Below are 7,350 nucleotides of genomic sequence, written 5' to 3' on the forward strand. Positions count from 1 at the left end.
CATAGCCACGGCAGCATGGGATCCCAGCCACATCTGGTGTCTACACCACAGCTGATGGCAACGCTGGGTCCTTAACCCACTGAGCAAGGCCAGGGATCGAACCCGCAACCTCATGGTTCCTAGTCAGATTCGTTAACCACTGAGCCACGACAGGAACTCTGGATCTATATCATTTTTGATGACTACGTGCATAATATGAGTATGCCATGAAGATGGCCAAGTTGGTTATTTGTTATTTTATCTTTCACTGTTTAAACGACCCTAAACTGAACATTCTTGTATAAATCTGCATACTTGTCTGATTGACACTTTAGGATAAAATTTTCTAAAAGTAGAATTGTGGAGTCAGGTGACTTTTGTTTTTGTTTTTGTTTGTTTGTTTGTTTGTTTGTTTGGCTTCACCCATAGCATGTGGAAGTTCCTGGGCCAGGGATTGAACCCCTGCCACAGCAGCAATCCGAGCTGCTGCCGTGACAACACTGGATCCCCAACCTGCTGTGGCACAAGAGAATTCTAAAAGTCAATGTATTTCAAATTTTGGTGCAAGTTGCTCTCCGAAGCAGTACCAGTTTACATTCCCAGCCTAGGAGACAACCTGTTTCCCCAGAACACTAGCACTAGATGTTGGCTTCCTTTTGTCACTTTGCTAGTGGAAGCTAATACATTATTTATTTGTTTAGGCTCACCTGCATCACATTCCCGGGCTAGGTATTGAACATGCACCATAGCAGTGGCCTGAACCACAGCAGTGACAATGCCAGATCCTTAACCTGCCGATCCACCAGGGAACTCCTAATATTTTTATTTGTATCTTTTTTTCTTTTTAGGGCCGACCCAAGCCATATGTAAGTTCCCAGGCTAGGGGTGAAATAGGAGCTTCCGCTGCCAGCCTATACCACAGCCACAGCAATGTGGGATCCCTCCCCACTCTGACCGAGGCCAGGGATCGAACCTGTATCTTCATGAATACTAGTTGGATTTGTTTCCATTGCGCCACAACAGGAACTCCCTATTTGCATCTTAACTGGGTGAGGATTAATATGTTAAATTTATTGGTCACTTGCATTTTTTGAAAAGATTTTTTATTTTTATTTTGAAATAATTTCAGAGTTACATAAATGTTGTAAAAATAGTACAGAAAGTTAGTGTACATTCTCCACTCACTTTCCACTGGTGCTAATATTTTACATCAAAACCAGGATATTAACATGATGGGTGCCATCCTATAGGTATTTCTTTCAGCTTCGCTCTTTTTTTCTTAAAGTATATTCTGGAAATCACATCAGTTCATAGAAATCTGTTTTGTTTTACAACTGCATCATAATCCATTGTGTAGTATAAAATAGTTCAACCATTTTCTTATTTCTTACATATGGACACATAGGTCTTTTTCCACAATTTTACAAACAATGCTGCAGTGAGAAACCTTGTTATTTGTGTATTTATATACTGTTGGAAGGATTGTCTCCAGTGTTGAGTCCTAGGAGTGGGATGGCTGAGTCAAAAGGTAAGTGCGTAAGTAGTTTTTATTGTTTTTTAATGTATTGGAAAATTTCCCCACAGACGGGGAATTCTTTCCTTGCAATTTATTTTTTGGCTACAAATAAATAATTTGTTCCATAGATTCTGCCACTTTTTTTTTTTTTTTTTTTTAGTGCCACACCCATGGCATATGGAAGCTCCCAAGCTAGGGGGCAAGTTGGAGCTACAGCACTGGCCTACACCACAGCCATAGCAACATGGAATCTAAGCTGAGTCTGGGACCTACACTACAGCTCATGGCAACACTGGATCCTTAACCCACTGAGCGAGGCCAGGGATCAAACCCGCAACCTCACTGTTCCTAGTCGGATTTGTTTCTGTTGCACCACAACAGGATCTCCCTTTTTTTTTTTTTTTTTGTCTTTTTGCTATTTCTTTGGGCCTCTCCCGCGGCATATGGAGGTTCTCAGGCTAGGGGTCAAATTGGAGCTTTACCCCCTGGCCTACACCAGAGACACAGCAACGCGGGATCCGAGCCGCGTCTGCAACCTACACCACAGCTCACGGCAGCTCACGGCAACACCGGATCGTTAACCCACTGAGCAAGGGCAGGGACCGAACCCGCAACCTCATGGTCCCTAGTCGGATTCGTTAACCACTGCACCACAACGGGAACTCCCCCCCCCTTTTTTTTTTAATTGTTGTTTTTAATTTTTTTTCTAGTTTTCAGAATTATGATTGACTTCCTAGCTTCCTCCAAGGTGGCCAATGAATTTCTCTTTTGTAACTGTTGATTCATTATAAATTCATGAATTTTAACATATTTGACATACTTTAGTGCAGTTATTTTATCAATGTTTAAATTTTCCCATCTTTGGCCAGCAAGGGTTAAACTCTTTTTATGTTGGCATTTTCTCAGTCCCTTTTATCTGACCCTCATAACCTTTGATGATTTCCTTGATTTCTGCTGTGACAAGATATCCAAACTCATCCTGCCCCAGAACAAGGAACCTTATTTCATGTTAATAGAGAATGCTGTTTAGGGCCTATAATCTGAACCAACGAAGACTTCTTATATCTGGTTCATTAAAAAATGAGTTTATGCTTAATTTTTATTGATATTACTGCTATTACTATTACCAAAGGGAACTTTTTCTCCATTATGTTTTTCCTCCAATTAAAAAAAGTTGATTTTTGCGTGGTTGTGATTGGCTTACTTTTTTTTCTTTTTGCAGCTGCACCTGCAGCATATGGAAGTTCCCAGGCTAGGAGTCAAATCTGAGCCACATCTATGAGCTATACCACAGCTTGTGGCAACACCAGATCCTTAACCCACTGAGTGAGGCAAGGGATTGAGCCCATATCCTCATGGACACTATGTCAGGTTATTAACTCACTGAACCATAAGGGGAACTCCCATTTACTGACTTTTTAAACTTTTTCTGTGTTCAGTTGTTTTACTTTGCTTTTTCAGGAAGACAGTTATACCATCTATAAATAATTTTTTCCATCTCATTCTCAATCATTATACCTCTTATTTTGTTCTTTTATCCATTTGCATTTTCTGACACTTTGAACAATACTATATATCCCTTAAAAAATTAAAATAAAGACAAAAAAAGGAGTTCCCATCGTGACACCTTGGCTTAAAAATCCAATTAGTATCCACGAGGATGCAGATTCAACCTTTGGCCTAGCTCAGTGGGTTAAGGATCTGGTGTTGCTGTGAGCTGCGGTGTAGGTCGAAGATGCAGCTTGCATCTGGCGTGGCTCAGCTGTAACAACCCGACTAGTATCCAGGAGGATGTGGGTTTGATTCCCTGGCCTGGCTCAAGGATCCGGTGTTGCTAGATGCGTCTCCAATCTGGCATTGCTGTGGCTGTGGTGTAAGTCGGCAGCTGCAGCTCTGATTGGACCCCTAGCCTGGGAACTTCCATATGCTGAGGGTGTGGCCCTTAAAAAAAAAAAATTTGTAAAGATACAGTCACCCTAGCCTTATTAATGAATTTTTTGTTAAGTTGACTCCCTGATATAAAAGACAAAGGAATTACTGCTCTTAGTATGGTATTTTTACTGGCATAAACATAATTGGTAGACATTAGCCATGCTCTGACCAAATGAGTTAATTCCCTTTTCATAACACACCTTAAGCTTTTCTGTTTCTTCCAATTGCTCTCATCTGATAGATCTCAAGTCACCGTGGTATGGTGATCTGTCCTCTCTGCCACTCATTGGACACCTTCCACAGGGACTACTCCCCAAGTGGTGGCCAGAAATCTCCCATCTCAAGTTTCCTAGTCCCATGTCTTTGTGTTTCTCAGGTGTGCCTGTCTAAGGATTTATCAAAAATCTCTATTTTAGGAGTCCCTGCTGTGGTGCAGTAGGTTAAGTATCTGACTGCATGCAACAGCTCCAGTCACAGCAGAGGTGTGGGTTCAATCTCCAGCCTGAGGCAGTGGATTAAAGGATCCAACATAGGTCCCAGCAGTGGCTCAGATTCATTCCCAGACCCAGGAACTTCCATATGCCATGGGTGCAGCCATAAATTTAGATATAAAAAATAGATATATTAGTTTTCATCTGGCTGTTCTTCTAGCTAGATCTTTAGAGGTCAGCACTGTGTGTCATGGTGGTTTATTTATTGAGCTCCTTCTATGAGATGGTACTGCATAATGATTAAAAGTGTGGGCTCTGGAGAAAAACTGACTAGTTATTGTATGTGACATTTGATAAATTATTAATCTCTTTGGACCTCAATTCCTAATCTGCAGGATGGGAATAATAATAATAGTATCTCACAGAATTGTTCCGAGGATTAGGTGATTTTATTTAATTAATTAATTAATTTATTTATTGGTCTTTTTTGCCATTTCCAGGGCCGCTCCCATGGCATGTGGAGGTTCCCAGGCTAGGGGTCTAATTGGAGCTGTAGCCACTGGCCTAGGCCAGAGCCACAGCAACGCAGAATCTGAGCCGCATCTGCAACCTACACCACAGCTCACGGCAACACCGGTTCCTTAACCCACTGAGCAAGGGCAGGGATCGAACCTCATGGTTCCTAGTCGGATTCGTTAACCACTGAGCTACGATGGGAACTCTTAGGTGATTTTAATATATAGACTGTTTTCTGGCTTATAGTAGTGCATCCCATTATTAACCATGTGCCAATCACTTTGCTATTCACAAACAGATATATATATATCTGAGCATCTCCTATAATTATCACAGTAGTTTCCTTACCAGTGTCTCTGCTTTTCCCCTTCAGTTTGTCTTCTGAATAATCCTGTCAATGCTTTAAAACCATCCAATGGCTTCCATCTCACACAAAATACTCATAGTCCTTATAGTGGCCTTGCAAACCCTACATAATCGGGTCCACTTGAGTTCTCTGACTTCATCTTCTGTTCTCTCCATTCTCTCTGCTCCAGCCATAAGGTCTTCTTGTTCCTAGAACACACAAGGCACACTCTTGTGTCAAAGCCTTTGTACCTGGTGTTCATCTCTCTGGGATATCCTTCCCCTAATGGCTTCAGGGCTCAGCCCCTCACCTTCAGACCTTTACTCAAAGGATGACGTCTCAGGAAGGCCTTTCCTGACCACTCTTGTTGAGAAAAATAGCAACCTTGCTTCACCAGCTAACATTCTCCTTTGTTTCCATAACACTTATCATCTGACATTACTATATATTTACTGTCTTTCCCTATACAAGGGCAGAAAGTTTTTATTTTTACTTATTTATTTTTTGCTTTTTAGGGCCACACCTGAGGCACAGGGACATTCCCAGGCTAGGGGTTGAATCAGAGCTACAGCTGTCGGCCTACACAACAGCCACAGCAACGTGGCATCTGAGCTGCGTATGCAACCTACAACACAGCTCACAGCAATGCTGGATCCTTAACCCACTGAGTGAGGCCAGGGATCAAACCCGCATCCCCATGGATCCTAGTCAGATTCGTTAACATCTGAGCCAGGAAGGGAACTCCCTATTTTTACTTTTTGAGGAATCACTATACTGTTCTCCACAGTGGCTGCACCAATTTACACTCCCACCAACAGTGTAGCAGGGTTTCTTTCTCCACCCCCCCTTTTTTTTGTCTTTTTAGGGCCACACTCATGTCATATGGAAGTTCCCAAGCTAGAGGTCAAATCAGAGCTGTAGCTGCCAGCCTATACCACAGCCATTGCAATGAGGGATTTGAGCCTCATCTTCGACCTACACCTCAGCTCAAGGCAACACTGGATCCCCCACCCACAGAGCAAGGCCAGGGATCGAACCCAAGTCCTCATGGATACTAGTCGGATTTGTTTCTGCTGTGCCACAATGGTAATTCCAGAAAGTTTTTTTTTTTTTTAAATGCTGAAGTCTCAGTCTAGAATAGCACTTGGCAAATCAACAGACAAGTAAAATGTTTTGTTTGTTTTGGTCTTTTTTGTCTTTTTAGGGCCACACCCTTGCAATATGGAGGTTCCCAGGCTAGGGGTTTAATTGGAGCTGTAGCCACCGCCCTACTCCACAGCCACAGCAACGTCAGATCCGAGCTGCGTCTGCAATCTACACCACAGCTCACAGCAATGCTGGATCCTTAACCCACTGAGCGAGGCCAGGGATCAGACTCTGGGTCCTAATGGATGCTAGGTGGGTTCACTAACCGCTGAGCCATGACAGAAACTCCAGACAGGTAAAATGTTTATTGAGGAGTTCCCACTGTGGTGCAATGGGATTGGGGGCGTTTCTGCAGTACTAGGATGAAGGTTAGATCCCCGGCCCACCACAATGGGTGGAAAGATCTGGTGTTGCCACAGCTGTGGTGTAGGTCACAACTGTTGCTCAGATCTGATCTCTGGTCCCTACTCCATATGCTCAGGGTGGCCAAAAAAGAAAGAAAAAGTTTATTGAGTGTACAAAACAGTCATTTGAAGTTTTGTAGAAAATGCACTGGTAGGAAGCCAGACTGGCAGCAAGAATACCTGTTAATAAAAGTAATTCAGGAGTTCCTGTTGTGGCTTAGTTGGTTAGGAATCCAACTAGTATCCATGAAAATGTGGGTTCAAACCCTGGCCTCACAGTGGGTTAAGAATCCAGCGTTGCTGCAAGCTGAGGCATAGGTCACAGATAAGGCTCAGCTCTAGTGTTGCTGTGGCTATGGCGCAGGCTGGCAGCTGCAACTCCAATTCAACCCAATTCCAGTTCAACCTGGGAATTTCCATATGCGGCCTTAAAAAGAAAAAAAAAAGTAATTCAGAAGATAATGGTCTAAACTACTGGGAGATGAAAAGTAGACCAATGTAAGAGCTCTTCAGGAGGTGGACTAGAGGTGGATAATATTTGGTTTTAACATTTAAGGGTAAAAGAAGAAAAGAGTGAGTGCAGGAAGCCATCAGTTTGGTGGATAGTGATGTCTTCACTGAGATGCAGAACATAAGAGCAAATGTGGTGTAGGAGGGAATGGGCATGTGAAGAAGAAGCTGATGAGTTCCAATTTGAACGTACTGATATACAGGAGTCAGTGGAACATTCAGGAGTAGTTGTTCCAGTTGGGTGATGAATATTACAGTCTGGAGCTCCAGAGAGCCATCTGGCCTGTAGACTGAGCACTGACATTTAAAGGATAGATATTTAGTTTTCACTTATTCCTTAGAATAATTCTGTACAGATAAGTAATATTATCACTTATGTTTTACTCGAGAAACCTGAAGCTTAGAAAATTACAAATTAGTCAATTTGAAGCAAATCTGAGACTCAGACTTGGTGTCTGTGAGCTTCCAAAATCAGTGCTCATTTATGTATCTCAAAGCACTTTATATACTTAACTCTTAATAGTAAAACCTCCAGCCTGCCTCCAGACTGCCCCCCCCCCCGCCAACCCC

The sequence above is a fragment of the Phacochoerus africanus genome, chromosome 15 (assembly GCF_016906955.1).
Source record: "Phacochoerus africanus isolate WHEZ1 chromosome 15, ROS_Pafr_v1, whole genome shotgun sequence".
Taxonomy (NCBI): Eukaryota; Metazoa; Chordata; class Mammalia; order Artiodactyla; family Suidae; genus Phacochoerus; species Phacochoerus africanus.